Source organism: Rhea americana, unplaced genomic scaffold (assembly GCF_003343005.1).
Source record: "Rhea americana isolate MKP2758 unplaced genomic scaffold, rheAme1 scaffold_45, whole genome shotgun sequence".
Lineage (NCBI taxonomy): Eukaryota > Metazoa > Chordata > Aves > Rheiformes > Rheidae > Rhea > Rhea americana.
This window is the reverse complement of record NW_028186590.1, coordinates 5,161,277-5,180,035: the sequence shown is the minus strand read 5'-3', so window position 1 is coordinate 5,180,035 and position 18,759 is coordinate 5,161,277.

The following is an 18,759-nucleotide window of genomic DNA, read 5'->3' as shown; positions in this document are numbered from 1 at the left end:
CCGGCGTCGGGCCCAGCTGGGCGAAGACGCGGGCGGGAGACGGCGCGGGCAGCGCCATCCCGCTAGGCTCCTCACGGCACCATGGCAACCAGCGCCAGCGCGCCCGCTGCACCCTGGGAGGCGGCCACGTGACACCCCCCCCCCCCACTCCAAGCACGTCGCCTGGGCAGCCCCAGCGGCCCCCATCGCCACGCGGGCTGCGGAGCGAGGCGCCTTGCCGCCATGACAGCTACCGAGGCGGAAGTGCGTCTGCCGCCCGCCTCAGGCAGCTCCGCCATGACAGATACTGAGGCAGGACGTCCTCGGTCGTTGGAGCGGGGAGGGAGCCGATGGCTGGGCTGGAGGCGTTGGGGAGCCCTCTGAGGGGCTGCCACGTCCTAGAGGGAAAGCTAACCTGTTTCTAACATCTTTTCCCCATGTTATCGTATTTTTCCAGCATGTTAGTTTCTGGTGCAACCTCAGAGATACCGCCTGAGGAGGGGCGGTGCAGAAGGGGATGTTGGTGGGGCTGTGTCGTAAGGGAGCCTGAGTCTCCGCGGGGGCAAGGCAGGGCGCAGGCAACAAGCCAGCCTGCCCCCGCCCTCCCACGCCGCGCAGAGGTCTGCAGGCCGCATCCTAGAAAACCCGGCCCCTGCAGTGGGCGCAAACTGAGACACGGGAAGCTCCAGCTAAACATAATACTTATTTTACTGTGAGGGAGGTCAAGCAGCAGAACAGGTTCTCCTGAGGGGTTGTGGAGTCTCCATCCTTGGAGATACTCAAAACTGGCCTGGACAGCACCCTGAGCCATCACCTCGTTGACTGTGCTTTGAGGAGGGGGATTGCACTTGGCCATCTCCAGAGTTCTCTTCCAGGCTCTACCCTTCTGTGATTGTGTGGAAGAGCATCACTAAACGCTTGGAGCAGAATGTGTAGTTTAACTTTACAATCTTCGTTTTGTGTAGGCTTTCCACATCTTGGTGTGTGCTCCTATGATGTTGTTGTCAGAAAATGAAAATATTTGTTAACGTTCTGACTGTGGGGAATTCTCAAAATAAACATTATTTTAATGAGCTGAAACCAAAGTTTCATATCTGTATCTAGCTAGCATGGTCTSTATGTCTCGTCTCTTTGGTATTAGATCTCTGAGGGGGGGGGGAATCTGGATATGTCATTACTGCTTACTGTTTTGATTGAATGTCTTGAATGAATTTGGGGGAGAGATGGAAAACTCTGACAGTATTTTCTGTTTATATAGGGTCCTGTAACCTTCAGAATATACATTGCAAACATTAAAAAGTCTGCCTAATATGACCACAGGTAAATATGCGTGACATGCAAAGATGTCAAGATTGGATTTTACAAGTCGGATGCAGATAATTGGAGATGGTGGGAAAGAGAAATTTTAAGGGAACCAAAGTCTTCTCTTTCCCCCCTCATTAGCTCTGCTTAATGTGTGTTCCGTGTCTTGTCATTAGAGAGATTCTGTACRAACTTCCTTTCCCACCATTAATATCAGATCTGCCTTAAGCAATGTTAATAAGTTTAGCATGCCTCATGATATTTTGAGTGCCCAGTATAACTTTGAATCTCTTTTTCTCTCCAGATTTGCTGAACACTTAGATGAAATGGATTATATGAACACCATTAGGTGTTCATTACCTCTAGAGATGACATTCCATGTTTCTCAGTGTGAAAAACCAAAAGTAGAGACACCTAGATTTTGAGTGTAACTGACTTTTTGATCAAAGTTGCATGACAAGACAAGGAAAAAGCTTGCAACAGAATCCATAAATACTGATGTCTAGTCGCTTAAATAAGTTCTAGACAGTGCTGACTTCAAGAAGGGAAATATAATGTAAAATGAAAAATTAGTATAGAGGAAATTAGAAATGCATATTCCTCRGAAATAAAATCTTCTGTTAAATAGGGGATTAAAAATGATGTTGAAAGCAGTCTGTCAAAACAGAACTTTTTAAATTTAGCTGAGATGTTAGTAATGAATTTACTTAAATACGTAACAGTATAAATGGGCACACTCTAAATATTGAATGATAGTCCTCAAGAAATCATCAGTAAAATGTTGGATAACCTAATTAAGCCAGATTGCATACCCTCYAGGTTGTTTTATATGGTAAGCACTATTCTGATTTAACTGTTGAGTAAAAATGATTTCCTTCTAAATTTCCCTTATCGTGGCATACAACTTTTATCAGCCAAATTCAGAGGAGTAGTTATGTGCATACATGCAATGAAATGCCACGTTTTATACATATCAAATATACGTGTTAGATGCTATATGATGTTGAACTTTCGGGGAACTGAAATACTGCAAAAAGGTATCATAATTAAAGAGCTTATTTGGACGCATCTTAGAAGACATTTTCCAAGACCAGTTATGAAATTACATTATATTAATCTGTGGAAAAATATGTTTCTCTGAAACACAGTACAAGCATTACTGAGAAGTTAACATGCACAATAAGAACATCATACACTAATGTTAATGTACTAACATAACCATATAATTCTGCTAGTTTATTATTAAACTATAAAATTGAGAATTAACTGCAGGTTATGGAGAGATGGAGAAGGTGCTAAATTGTGTTTGGAATTTGCTTTTTCCTTAGGAAGCAAGTGGTTTATGTGTGAATGTGTTTCTGTAGGTTAGCAGTAAGTGCATTGCTTAATACTTTTAATAATGGAGCTTGGTTTATTCAGTAGAGAATTGTAAAATTTTTTGAGGTTTGGAATGTGTGTGGAAAAGAAGTCTCTGTTAAAGCTGTTTCCAGATATTTTTGGTGAAAAGACAGCTCCCTGTAACTGTGTTGACTGAAGTCTTTCTGTCATCTGTCCTCAGATGCAAAATTAGGGTATTGCAACAGCATTTCTTATCCTATGTCATATCTGTGTTATCTTGGTTATTCCCTACCATGTTTGTATGCAGAGGTGGTCACTCACTTCTTCTTTGGAATTGGCAATCACTCCATTATAATCTTTGATTTTTTTTTATCYGTTCAAAACCATGTCAGACTCAAAATTTAGAGTGTTATGTCTGAGAATAAAGAAAATTCTACAAGATTTTAAAAGAATTTGTCAAACTTCTCTCAAATCACTGAAATCTGAACTCTAATAAAGATCACCAAAGAGTTCAAAACTTTTTCTCCAGCTTTTTTTGTCTTTTAAGAAGAAATACGCATGAAAGAAAGAGAAAACAAAGTTAGGGGCCCTGCCATGGCTGGTATTTTATTTCCAAGATCAAAATTTATTGGCAAGATGGAGCACTGGCTCGAGGCAACATAGAACTTAGATGATTGCTGTGAAACTAAAATCTTATTTTAATGATCTATTTTCTCAGGAGACTTCAGCATGTAGAAAACCTTTTATTCCCCCCCCCATGGAAAGACTGCTGAGAAACACTTAACAGACATGCTGACACTTCAGGAGAACGTACTAGGGCTCACAAGAGGGGAAGTAGATGAGAATGTTAAAGCGTAATCAAGGTTTTCCTTCATTAACCCTCAGATTGCTGTAGAGAAAACAAAATGTCTCCAGTCTTCTTCGAATTCTGAGCCTTCACTATAATATTTCCAAGGGTTGTAAATAATTTCTGTAACTAGGGAGGTTGGTCAAAAATGTTTAAGTTATTTTGTCTGCGCTGTAGATGTCACCTGCTAGATAACACCTCTCTTACAAGAGGAATATATTGTCCACATATGGGAAATCACAGTATTGTTGGAAAGTAAGAATAGAATATCCAAATTTTTGCCTTCTTTTAAACAGTTAACATCTCAGAAAACCAGTGCAATCATTTTTTTTTCTTTCTAGCTAGGCTTTCCCTTAAATAGTGATTTGACAGGATAAAGTGATTTTAGAGATAACATCTAGAGAACCACTGGCTTTTGGTCAGGCTGGTTGCAGATATCATCTGACCTTTTCTGGTTTTTAATTTGTTCTCTTAATAAAAGTGGAGTTTTCTCTACTCTGTTTTCTAGTTCAAATTTAGGATACAATGTGAACAATGAAATTGTTATCTGTTCTTTGATTGTAGCTATTGATGAAATGAGCTGATAGATTTATCTTAGTCTACTAGTCAAGAGCTCACAGTACAAAAAATGTCATAACAGATCACTATTGACAGTTTCTGTAAAAACTGTAAAGGCCTTCATGCAGTTGCTGCTGAAATCAATTAGAAGTCTATGACTGTCTTTAGTCACAACTGAATGAAGCCCTAAATCATGGAGCATATTGATGTTAAGACTGTAGACAGCTGTAAGAGAGAAAGTTAAACAAAGACCAGTAGAAGTAGAAATTAGATTTAAATCTAATTTCTTTGAAATATCTCATGTTCTGTTTTCAGTGGCACCTAAAAGAGAAAAAAAAATCATAATTTGAGGATATGAACCTTACAGGAAGGCTAAATGACTCCTTGAAGTGGTTCTCACTATTGGCTTGGTGAGGAAATGGTCTGGAATTATTCTCCGTAAGTAATAAATCTCTGCCAAAAATTGATGTATCAAACAAAGCAATATTTAAATAACTTGGTAACTTAAAAAATAGCAAATCTGCAGGATCTGATAGTATTAATTGAAAAGTAATTTAAAATAAGCAACAATTAATTAAAATTTACACTAGCTTAGCAATTTGAATACTAAATCTCTGTTCATCGTCTAAAATGTCAACTGAGCTTTCATGAGTTATGAAGAAAATAATACGCATTTTCTCYAGCCTATAATTTTATATTTTCTTAGAAATGTATGATGACAGTGAACAAATACACATGTATACGTCCCATATATAAACTATCTTAATGCTACCTACCCACAATTTTTCTTTTCTTTAACAATGCAATACACCCCTGTAATTTGATTGTCATGGAATCTGATAGTACAGCAATTGCATCTTCAGTAGAAACACATTAAATGAACTTTGTARAGGCAAATGCACAACTGGGGAGAGTTACAGAATCCCAACTTTTATGGCTAAAAGAAATCTCTCTGTGTCCTGACCTCCATGAAAAGGCATACAGCTTTCATAATTTAAAAGTGTAGTGTCTGAACTTTTAGGAAAATATATAATTGTGATAGAAAGATTACTTATTATGAAGAGCCTCTTGCTGTTCTGGGTCAGATATTTATTTATTAATTATTCTCATTGTTTTTAAAAAAGTTATTATACCWCATAGATTCATAGGAAATAGAGATTAGAAAAGAGTAGAAGTTAACAAGTCTGTTCTTTTCCAAGGCAGAATAAGCAGCCCTTGATAGGTTTTAGACTAAAAAACTTTCGAAGACGGATTTTTTTCCACTTCGCAGTGTCTCAGCTGTCCTTACTGTCTGCTGTTTGCTTATATCCTTTTTGACAGGAGATTTGAGTAATGCACTGACTCAACACTTAATTATAAGCATCAGTAACCAGAAGACACTGTTTTAAGAGACATAGTCTACCTTCTTCCCATGAGCATAGTTCCTTAATTTCAGATGAGTTTTCCCTATGCATCTTAATGACTTAAGACTATTGTATCTACTGATCTGAAATAATGAATATTGTAATCAACCGTAAAATGCATGTTAAGCTAGTGATAGATATTTGTTTAAAAATGCACATGTTAAAAGACAAAGCTGCAGATGGTGGGAACATGAGATGTAAGAATAGCTATGAGAAGGAGTGACAATTCAGAAATTAGCTAAAAWATGGCATGTAAGAATTTTGATGAGAAAAGAAAGCAGAAGTGGAAGAGTCAGACCTTTGCAGTTGACAGCAAGAGACTGCATGTGCTTTTACTKGTACTCTGGGGAATGAAAATTAGAAAAATCATTGGCTTTGAACCAGACAATGACACAGTGACAACCTTATAAAAGTGAAACAATGTTATAAATGTCTCTCTAACTTTTATTCCAAGCCTTTCTTTTCGTGCATAAAGAGTTATTGGAAAAGGAACAGAAATTAATGTTTTCTTTCTGTTTTAGACAAACTTTCTTCAATTATTGTACTGATTTTCCATGATTAAAGTTCTGTTGAAGACACAGATTTTTTRCTAAATTGTATCCCTTTGCTTCCCTCCTTTCCCCAGCTCACTCTGCTCAATCCATCCAATTCGTTTTTCACCTTCTCTRTCTTTTACAGATTTTTCCCACATTCCTGGAATTCCTTGGAGGATTGGGTTTACTGTGTTACCACTCTCTTCTTCATGTCCTTCCTCAGACAAATTTCCTTAAAAACCCTAATCCTGTTCTCTATGAAAAGATAAGCCTAATATTAGAGATGTAGACTCACTCCCAGGGTAGTGCAGCCCTGTTGAGTGATCATACCAATGTTCACTGCCTAACATTCCTCTTCTTGTATATTTTTCATATATGTTGTTAAAGGCACTTTCTCTGGCAYGAAAGAGCTCAGGGTGTCTTCTAAGCACGGTGGGAAGTTGAGGGCCTGCAACCAACGGTTCTTCTCCCTGGACCTGTTTGCTCTCTGCAAGGGATTGTGGCTCCTGCGCTGAGCACCTGCCCGGTACTCCCCTATGTGCACGAGTGAAGCGGTGCTGTGTTTTTATCCAAGGATGTTTAAGCCACCCTGAACACCAAGGAGCACTGTTAGCACAGTAGTAGGGTGCCTCTCAAGTGAAAATACCTGTTAYGGTGTTTATGTGTCACTGCAGCACCTTGACCAGGCAGCTTACTGACCAATCCTCAAACCACACAGCTGCCAACAGATGGAAAAGTTAGGAGCTCTGTGATGTTATTTTTAGTTATTTGAGAAGTTTTTATTGGGATTTGAAATAGAAGAAGTAGTACAGTGTGACTTGGAGAAGTATAAATAAACACACAAAAGAGATCAGTAACTGTGATTTTAACAAAGGATATCTCAGTAATTTTGCAGGGATGTCTGAGATAGTCTTGAAACAGCCACTGCAATTGGTATAGTGGTCTGAGTTGRTGAAATATAAGCCATACAGTAAGGAAAAAGAGAAATCACAGTGCAAAGACTGACCAAGGAAAGATGTTTACAGGAAAAACTGCTTAAAAATGCTTTCAAAGAGCTTTGGGCTTCCTAAGAAGTCCAGTGTCCACATGCCAAAGAAATAAAACGGAACAGGTAAGACCTGCAGCAGGACATTGCATAGTAAATGCCAGAAAAAAGAATAACAGAAGCAAAGATGTCAAAGCAAAGATATCAGGGAGGCGGCCCTAGCAAGGCAGAGAGAGATCTGTTTGCTGAAAGCTATATCTAAAGAGAGCATTTGTAAGCATCTTGGACTATGAATCTAGAGATTTACAATATTGCTGTTGAATGCAGAATAGGTTCAGAAGTAGAAATGCCTGATTTGTAAAGAAACTTTTAAGCAGTTGTGAAGTAGCACTGAAGTAGAGCAGGCTGGCATGGTACTAGTAACCCTGAGGAACATAAAATTAATATAACAGTTATTTAAACATATTTTTTACCTAAAATTTTCCTGGGCAGTTTGCTGTGCACATAGGTATGGATATATAGAGTACTCTTCAGCCTTACAAATGCATCATCTTTGGATTAGGGTACCTTTTTATTTCAACTGAAATTGTCAAATTATTTTATGTAGGTCTCTATACTATAATATCTGCAGACCTCACCTGAACTTGAATGGTCCTCTGAATTATCCATGTTCCTCAGCACATGAAAGGATGTTATATTACATTTTGTTAAAAAAAGAAGTGCTTTTTYACTATTTTAATATCAGCAGAAGCTTATGTTGTATCTGCTAACTGTCTTCCCTGTAGTTATCAGGAGACCAGTGTTACCGGATGAGAATTAGATTGGCCTCCTTAATTCACTTTTCTCCYTGTTTTCAGTCTTCCTCTTTTTAACGATAATAATATTTTTAATTAAGTAACSTTTGATTTAAAAAATCAAATATTTTTAATGACCTTGACTATGACTGTATTATACCTTGTTTTCAGTTTTGCACCTGAAAAGGTGAATTAGTTCCCCTATATTTAAAAATACAGACCACAGGGAATTATACAACTACTGAAGAAAATAGATAATTGTGAGATTAACCACATGATTCTGTTTATACCAATTTGACATGTTTAGGGAGTATTTCAAGGTTAGATGTTGCACTCTTATTCCTTGCAAGTAGATAGAAATCTGGGATAAATAACTGATCAGAATTCCCCACACTGGAGTATGCTAAGGAGCAGAAAGTTGTGACAGGGTAAGAGTGCTGCAAATCACATTAATTTGTCCCCCCCCCCCTTTTTTTTTGGTAATACAAGCTTACATTAATATCTCACTGGAAACTGCACACAGAAGAATATAATTTTGCTTTTCAATCTTCATGGTAGAGTCCTACAGCATTAGTTGATTCTCCTGTGAATGTGTTATTAAGTGAGATACAGCAATTACTCCAGTTCTAGGAAAAGCCAAACACAGAAATACTTACCTACTGCTCTCGTTTGATTGCACTGTCATTTAGAATGATCACTGAAGTGTCTTTAAAAAGGAGTTATTGTAGCACATATTGAAAAATCAATACAAATKTTACTTGTCTTGCAACATTGGGCCTTGGGATTACAATAGCTGGGAATGCTTGAAGTCGACACTTTTTAAGAAAATGGAGTTTATGTGGCATAAAATGTGATTTTGCTGCGAATTGCAAGGTTTGTTCACATTAGCTATATTGAGAAGCTGAGCTCTATTTTAATTTTCATCAGAGCAGTGACAAAAACAAAAGCACAACTGAGTGGGAAAAGAGAACAGTGCAAAATGTATCTGTCCTCCTTAATGTATCAGGCACAAGATATGCTTTTACTGAATTCTAATTATCAACATCTAAGCCAGAATTMAAATGGAGTGGTTTTGTATAGGTAATGCCAGGGGAATCATTTGGTTGTTGGAAAATCTGATAGAGTTGATGGGACAAGAAAAGGAGAAAATATAGTTTAACTCTCAGAGTTTAGGGAGAATTTTCTGGCTTTACTGTTAAAGAAACCCAACAGTGTTCCATTACCCATAAATTGTAGAGATTTGATGTAGAATTAAAGAAAAAAGATGCCCGTAAGTGCCCCAAATGTCATTTAGAGTAGCTTTTGAAAGAGAAAAAAAAGCTATTTTAAAAGATTATGTTATAGACCATTAATTTTGCTTATACCTCAGTCATTTTGACGTTTTAACACTGCTTAAAACGGCAACCTCTCTAAATTGTTTTTGCAYGAATAATCTACGCTGTGAGTCTGTTTGCATCGTTTGTAGCCGCCTTTGTTGCAAAAGATGGGCTGCAGGCCTGTCTTCCTTGGCTTCGCAATCCCTGCACGGTGCTGCGCCGGGGGAAGCACGGGAACAATCAGTGCAAATGAAAATCAAGCAACGTGCTTGCAAAGCGGTGAGCGGCTGCAGAAACAGCGTGGAAGGGGAGAGCTTGTGATTAGTCTCTCTGACGTGCTTCTCAGGGGTGTTGGGTGTTCTCAGGTTTCCTCAACTTCAGAAAGAATTCAGAGTCTTCAACATTTGTTGCTGAATTGGGAGTGGGGAAGTGAGTGCCAGACGGTAATGAGAGGAGAGGATAACAAACACAGAATGATATAGGTAAGAAATTCCTGTACAATTTTTAATATATATCATGTGGAGTGCAGTGACAAAAAGTGGCGTAAGATGGCAGTAAGAGATTGCAAAACGTAGTGTTTTGGAGTGACACATTCCAGTGGATCAACCAATGGTTTGTAATAAATGTGATTATATAACAAGTCACAAAATAGGAGTTGCTGAGTTCCATCTAGGTGCTGGTTTCTAACTTTTTATTTATCTATGTATTTATTTTTTTACTTTTTTCTTTTTCCCTGGAGGAAGAAAATCTTCGTTTTATCTGACATTTATCATTTCTTCTCTTGATACAAGGAAGTGGAATACTATTTCTCCCTGCATTGCCATCTGTGTGAAAGTGCAATCTACATGTGCATACTTTTTATCTAGCTTGCATGAGAATGTCTCCAAATTTATAGTCATATTAAATACAGGACCACGTACTGATAGGAATGAAGCAGGTCGATGAGYTGTGCCAGTAACGCGCACACAGCTTTACTACCTTCCTAATGTGGCGAAGGCAATGTGAATTTGTAAAACCACTACTCCTGTTACTGCCAAGAGGCTGTTAAGGCGATCTGCTAATAAACTCCGGTGTGGAGGACAGGTTATTGCAGACCTGGATCTTCTGTTGGCAGAATAGGTCAAAGCCTGGGGGGCTGTGCCTGCTGAAGGGCCCGTAGGGGGTGGGAAGCCCWGGAAAAAGCTTTATTAGGTTGCACTTTAGAGACTTCTCATAACCCTTCAGTACAGGCTTGTGACCTGAAGACATACGATTGCCCATGTGGGCCAGACTGATGAGTTTTGAACATGATTATTATTACTGTTGGTGAAAATTATCTGAAAAGGAGCTGGAGAAAAAGAACTATATTTCTGAAAATAATTCCAACAGGATTTCTATGATTTAAGCATCACTCAAAAAGTGAGTGTATGTGTTTCTTGCAAAATATGGGCRCATAATTTCTCAGTGTCTATGATTTTATCAAACATTTTATCTGTGTGCAATTTTTCAATAATAACTTTACATTTGTATTTAAATCTACTGTCTATAGCYTCGGCATATCATGCTCCTCTCAGACAAAAAGATGCATGTTTTCTGAATCCTCTGCACAGGTAATGCTGGTAGCATTTTTAGCTGACGCTTTATAAATGCGTATGCATTTATAAACTATATATTATATATATAGTTTTTATATATATATATTATATATATATATATTATATTATATATATAACTATATTATATATAACTTACCGAAATGAGTGTTATGTAATCAYAAGAAGTTAAAACAACATAAAACAATGAACAATAAGTTTTTTCTAAAGTGCCTAGCAATTTGTTGTCTAAGCTCTGTCTTACTAGGAAAAGATAGATTTGGGAGATTTTTTTTTTGTTGTGTAAGTTCACAATGATTTTTCCTGAAATCACAGAATCACAGAATCGGTAAGGTTGGAAGGGACCTCTGGAGATCATCTACTCCAACCCCACCCTACTCAAGCAGGGTCATCTAGAGCACATTGGACAGGATTGCATCCAGGTGGCTTTTGAATATCTCCGGAGAAGGAAACTCCACAACCTCTCTGGACAACTTGTTCCAGAGCTCTGTCACTCTCATAGGGAAGAAATTCCCCCTCACGGTCAGGCAGAACTTCCTGTGCTTCAATTTCTGCCCATTGCCTCTTGTCCTGTCACGGGCGACAACTGAAAAGAGTTTGTCCCCGTCCCCCTGACACCCTCCCTTCAGGTGCTTGTACACATTGATAAGATCCCCCCTCAGTCTTCTCTTCCCCAGGCTAAACAGGCCCAGCTCTYGCAGCCGTTYCTCAYAGGGCASRTGYTCCAGTCCTCTGATCATCTTCATAGCCCTACACTGGACTCTCTCCAGTAGCTCCATGTCTCTCTTGTCCTAGGGAGCCCAGAACTGGATGTAGTACTCGAGATGAGGTCTCCCCAGGGCTGAGTAGATGGGCAGGATCGCCTCCCTCCACCTGCTGGCAACACTCTTCCTAATGCAGCCCAGGAGACCATTGGCCTTCTTGGCCACRAGGGCACATTGCTGGCTCGTGGTCAACTTGTCATCCACCAGCACTCCCAGGTCCTTCTCTGCAGAGCTACAGAGCTGCTTTCCAACAGGTCAGCCCCCATTATTGGTGGATAGGGTTATTCCTCCCTAAGGAGGTCTCCTAGGGCAGGACCCTGCACTTGCCATTGATGAACCTCAGGAGGTTCCTCTCCACCCAATTCTCCAGCCTGTCCAGATCTCTCTGAATGGCAGCACAGCCCTCGGGTGTGTCAGCCACTCCTCCCAGCTTGGTGTCATCAGCAAACTTGCTGAGGAGGCACTCTGTCCCCTCATCCAGGTCATTGATGAAAAAGTTGAACAAGACTGGACCCAGTACTGACCCCTGGGAGACACCACTAACTACAGGCTTCCAATTAGACTCTAAACACAACCCTCTGAGCTCTGCCTTTCAGCCAGATCTCAATCCACCTCACTGTCCACTCATCTAACTCACACTTCCTGGGCTTACCTATGAGGATGTTATGGGAGACAGTGTCAAAAGCCTTGCTGAAGTCAAGGTACACAACCTCCCTTCATCTACCCAGCCAGTCATGCTATCATTGAAAACTATCAGAYTGGTTAAGCATGATTTCCCCTTGGTGAATCCAATCCAAATAACTGATTCTTTCCAGCATCTGCATTAATGTAATCACTGGGAAGTTATATGTGATTTTTATCTGTTATCTAAACCAGAGCTCAAAATGCAAAACTGGCTTTCAGAAAGATGAGGCAGATCTATCATGCTTCCTGAATAACTTAGTCCATAAACAAGAGATGGATTACAATGAGATAAATATTTGCATCTTTGATGTACAGTATCTTGTTACACTGTAACTCATATCTGCCTGTTTCCTTCCAAACAACATTTTAACATTTCAAGAAATAAAATGGCAAAGTCATTTGATATTATTTCAGCATTTTTTTAATRTTGATGCTTCTGGGGAGGTCAAATGGATATTTTATGGTATGTCTTTTCAGTACAATGTTTGATCACGTGTTACAGTTAAATTCTCTGTATTGTAGATGTATCATACAAAATGCAGCATTTTGTGGGCTGTGTATCAATAATGTCAATCATGTATATGGCTGTAGTAAGCATCATCCCAGTTTCCTGAGGGAAGACTAGCAACAATGCGCAGACAAAGTGCAGACAAAGCTTTGAGGGCTAGCTGTGGCAGGCTCTGCTCCCCTCAGGAATCTTTGAGGCTAGTCCGGTTTGTCAAGTAGTGGGAGCCTCTAGGAGAATATCTGTAGAGTGGAACAGTTGCTGCTGAGGACCCAGTGCCTACACTATATACATTTGCTACAAACTACGTCTAGCATGGTCCTACAGACAGAATGCTCTTTTGAGACTGGAGTTGCACTCCTGGATGGCATCTTTCAATTTATTTTCACCCAAAAGAAATACAGTCAATATGCTCAGAGAGCATTCTACAATGCAAACCAGAGCACAYCAAGTGGAGATGTTGGGAGACTTTCTTGTAAAGCACGCTCCTGGTCTGAACTGACAGCCTTGCATAGACTTGTCCTCAGTCTTTCTACTGTGCTGCAGGTTTCCCTTTCTGAGCATTCRTTCTTGTGTTCTTCTTCCACCCTGCCACCTTCTCTCCCCCAGCGGTGTACTAGAGCTGGAACAATCTCCCTCTCCAAAGAAGTTCACCTGACCCATTCATTCTCTTTTTAAAAGGAGTGCTATATATTATATATATATTATATATATAATATATATAATGTATATTATGAATTAAACAGCAAAGGTTGAACAAAACATACAGAATCCATCACATCTGTTATCCAACTTTACACTAGGATAAATAGATTCCGAAATGGGTTCATAATTCCTTTTATGATAAACCARTGGAGGACAGGGTCTGGATATGACCTCCTGYGGTGGAAGTCTCAAGAGCTCTACTAGTTGCTTGGGAGGTATAGCATGGACAAATTACTCTATACATGCTCTGTATTTCTTTATTTTCCCTAAATAATTGCTACTGGTCACTGCTGGAGACAGGTACAGATGCTAGATGAACCCTCTCAGAATGACTACATTTAGGGGGCAGGTTTAGCTCAGCTGGTTAGCATGTGGTCCTCCTAATGCCAAGGTCATGGGTTCRATGCCTGTATGGGGCTATGCTGGRGGTTGGACCAGATCTCCAGAGGTCCCTTCCAACCTTRTGATTCTATTGTACAAGACAACAGCTTTTCAAGACTTTTATAACTACATTGCATAGAGTGACATTTAATATTGCACTACTGTAACAAGCCTTCACACTGAAAATGCTCCATCCATAATGAAAGAGAAAAGTTCATTTTCTGTTTTTGTTTATCTTGTATTCTCTTGCTAGTTTTAGTACTTGGGTAATGCAGAGATTAGCATTCTGTATATGCAGTTCTGTGGTTCATCTACATACTCATAAAATTTCTAGTAAATTTTAACTGTGGATAATTCATTACYAGAATATCTTTTTCTGTTTTGCTTGGACTCTTATATAGAAGCTATGTAAAAAGGGTTTCAGTATGTGTACGTATATGTGTGGACATACACTTAATATTTGTGCAATTATTCTCAATCTTATGTGATATAATAGCTACATGTATGAATATAGGAGAGCAAGGGTAATACGTTATAAGTACTTCACACAGTTGTTTGACTAGGCTTAAACTCTAAATGTTCATTACAAAAGTACTAGTAGGGAAAAGGGAGTATGATCTGAGATTTAAATCATTCATTTATGCTGCGTGTATGAGGMAGACAGAGTAGTTTTAGAAGTAATGTACTGCTTTCCTGATGTTAATATTTTTTCATTTGATGTTAATTTCTGCATTGTACCAAGAGATTTAAATATTTATGTTATTTCGCATTATAATAGTAAATGTATAGCACTGCATAATACTGAAATCTCAATAATGCAGTGTTTTACTGTGTCTGTATACTATTAATTCTGATGTGAAAGTGATAAAGATTCCTGGGTTTTGATTGAATTGTTAAACATATTTGTATGTTTAACTCATAGATTTAGACAGATATATAGGAGTATATACATAGGCAGATATACTTGATCTTAAAGTATTTATTCGTTTCCTCCAGTCTATTTTTGTTGAGAGTGGAAAAGAATCACTTAGTTAATCATGTGATTTTGCCTCAATGGCAAACATGAGCACATTTAAATGACAGTCTTTTTATATGTTGCCCAAATCTGATAAAATTCTGATTAACTCCYGAATGGGAGGAATTCTAGGATTCTGGCTGAAAGTTCTTTCCCTGTCAGATAGTTGCCGAAAGACTCTTACAATATGGATTTTGAGAGACAATATGGACACTTTTGCATTGGCCTTTCTACTGGCCAAAACTGACAACCATATGGAGCAATTCTGGTGCAGTTTATCAAATTATATATGACAGCATAGGCTATGAAGTAGAGAAAATCAKGGCCAATAACTTATAACCTTCCAGTCCAAAGTGGGCTACTTGGTATGTTGGTCTTCTCTTAAAGACTCAAGGGAAAACTTTCTTGCATAAACTGGAGTAAACTGACTTGCTTGCTGTTCTTCAACAACCTTGATGAGCATCTTTGTCCCTATGCTGATTTTTCCTTAAGGTCTGGTCCAAAGGTCATTCACCTCAAGCAGAATCTTGCAGTGGGCTTGGGCTCAGGTCATTGAGTGGTCAGGCATCGTGAAGTTTAGCAGTTGTGACAAGAAAAGGAATCAAGACCCAAAGACAATAATACCRCAAAAGTGAAGAAAATCCAAATGTGAAGTTTCCGAGTAGAGTGAAAAATGACACTGGAGTAGGATTTATCTTACCAAACTCGGGCATCTAAAAATTAGTTGTCACTTTCCCTTCATAGCCATAGGATAAAAATGAAATTAGAAAGTGATTCATTGAACCTGTCTTAGACATCCACTTTAGGATGAAATGAATTGCCTTCTGGAGGTGCCTATTTCTCTCCTTTGACTCTAAAGAAGCCCAGGGGACTCACTGACATTTAGGCAGCTGACTCTTAAATGATAAAGTTAGAAAAGCCCTGTCATGGGAATCTGTACAAGTTGCTGTTGCTACTTCTCTCTTGCTCTCTCCTCTTCCCTCCTCCTAGCCGTTAAGATTGTACTGCAGGTAATTCCCCCTTTGTCCGCTGGATGGAAAAGGCATCTTCCTCGCGCTCCAATAGGTCTACCTTTTTTCTAGAAAATATAAGCTAGCAAACAGCTATCATCTAACCATTTAACCTTAATTCCATTTATCTGAAAAATCAGGATTTTCTGATTCAAGAGYAATAATTCCAGTTGAATAAGCTGCTTAGATATATAATTTGCAGTGACGAGAGAACACCAAGAGAACTCAAAGTTGAACTGCACCTTCATTTTCCTCCTGAATGGTTTGAATATGTCCTGTTATTCTTTCCACTTCTTGTAAATGGTAAGYTAGCATGGATTCAAATATGGTTTTCCTGTATCCATGTTGCTCTTAAGGCTGGATTAAAGAAGATATCTAGGTATCTGATTCCTGTTGAGATTGACGACTGACAAAATTCACTCGCATATCTTTAAAAATCCAGCCCAGCGTTTATGCAGGAGAATAGATGCAGGAATGACTTGATTTCTTTCCTCATATTGCTATAAAGAGTTGAGTCCTGCATACAGAAGTAAAACAATTCACTACTTAGAGAAGAAAAACTCTGATACCTAGTTTGTTCAGACAACCTAGGTACTGAGTTGGTCTAGGTTCATTTTTTTCACATTACATTTTCAAAAGAGATTTTGTGACTAGTAGCTGGATTCCTGAAGGTATTTGGCTACTAAAAGTGCAGGTAGTTACATAGTGAGGTTTTCCATAATACTGCATTTTAGTATGCAGAATACTGCATTGTAGTCCAAATATGGGCATCAATGATACTACACATGACTCGTTTTGGGGATGGTCATCATCTGAGATACAGACTTTAGTTTCTCTACCTTTTTTCCATATTTTGCGCTGACAGAGAACAAAGTGATTGTTTTAGTAATGCTAGAAAAGACAGGAAATGACTGCAAAACAAGTAGACAAGTGGAGATATTCATTAAATACTCCGAACATTATGGAGRACATAATGTAGGTTGAAACTGACAGTTGCTTAAGTTGTATGGAGACAAATTCATCTCCATAATCAGATATGTAAATTAAAGTCAATTTTGTTGTAGCAAGTGGAGTTGAATMCTATCCATAATATATTAAAAATGGTCAGCTTGATGACTAATAGAAATATTGTTTTATTCTTCACATATGGGTATTTCCAAAGGACTACGATAAGCCATTTGATCTGATTGCACAGACATAGTTCTTACTGAAGTCAATGTGAATTGACAGCAAAATGGGAACATAGAATATGTAAAATAATAAAATCATGTACTGTATATTGTAAAGCATAGTAAACCAAAATTGTTATTAATAAAATAGAATGCTTGTTAGTAAAAGCATATGCCAAATATAAACATAGGTTATTTTATTTTTAGTGAAATTCTCTCGTTGCTTAGCCAGAATTTTAAGCTCTTGAGGGAATGCTTTAGTGTTTGCATTTATGAACATAAACAGATATTTCTTTATCTATTTTGTTGTCTTAATAAAACACCTAGATTTCTGGTCTTCAGAACTACTTTGGCTGGGACTCATCAAAATAATCTTTCATTATGCTTTCTGAATCCCTGCGCTAATTCCTCTATGGCTTTAGGATTAGCTGGATTAATAAACTGAGTTCTGAATAACCTTAACATTGTTCTTAGTTGCTTATAAACATATCTGTGTACAACAGTGAATCAGCCAAAAGCAAGAATACCAATGAAAAATTAAAATCTTGTTTCATGTGTTTTCAAGGAGAAATAATCCTCCCTCCACCCCAAGTCAGTTTTGAGGCTAGCACTAGAAAAAACAGTCATGTTTCTCTTCAGTGAGCAGGCTCTTCCACATAATACATGCAGCTTCTGAGACTGACACGAAACAGGGTACGAGAGAAGAACGTATTTCAGAAACTTAACTCTGTAAATTACATAGACAACAYTTTTCTCCAGAAGTTTATGCAGGAAGATGGAAACACTTTTAGATAAAACAATTATATCCATGCCTTGGTTGATTTTACATATTTTGGTGTAGCTAGATCGTATAGTTCATGTTTTGCCCAACATAAAGGATGAAAGTGCACGTGGGAGAACTCTTATGGTCGTGCTGGCTTCAGTAAAGGCTGCATCTTCATGGGCATGGACCGCAGCTATAAGTGTGTGTTTTGATTGGGGATGTGGCACGCATCCCCCACACAAAGGCAAAYGCAGGCGAACAGGTTATTAATAAAGAGGCTACAAGAGGTGGAACTGATTGCAGATGATACTGTAAACTCCTGTAATTCAGCAACTATGCTGAAATCAGGTGTGCTGTTCATTAGTTTCAGTAGATAAACTAGATTATTAAACATCAAATATAAATTAAAAAAGTCGATTTTATATATATAAATTTGGACTATTCGGAGTTGTAGGCCTCTCTTATTGGCTGTGTATGTTGAGTTTTTATTGTTATACAGGTTTAAAGTCCTGGCTAGGTGGGTACAAGACTGGCTTTGCTGGCTTAGTTTTGTAGCTTATAGACGGATACAAACAACCTTATTTCATAAATGTTAGTGACTGGGAATAGAAGGTTCAAAACAAGGTATCTGAGTATTAAAGTTATAAACTTAGAAAAAACACACTGCTTTTCTGGATGTTTACAAAAGTAGGGAGTGAGTTTGCTGGATACAATCTGTATGAGCAAATGTACTCAGCCAGATATTGAATGTGGATTCGTATTCTCYGTACCCTTAGTCAAATGTTCTCTATAACTCAAGCAGTTGCTTCACAGATGAAAAGTTGCAGCATAAATGAATGCTTTACTTACTGAAGTTGAAAGGAGCTGTGCCCCTTGTGCTCATGCAGTCCTTTGAAAAGAAATTCTCATCTTTTGAGTACATAATATGAAAAGCATTCCTTTTTCTTTGGAGGTATATATTTTACCTTTTATAGCTTGTAGGTTCAGGAATGCTGTCCTGTGGGAATTTCCAGCTGCCAGCGCAGGTGTCTGATTTCAGGTACCTCACACYGTTCATTTGTAGATTTCTAAATTCACACGTTTGGATTAAAGATTTTTGTGTTTGTTCTATTAATT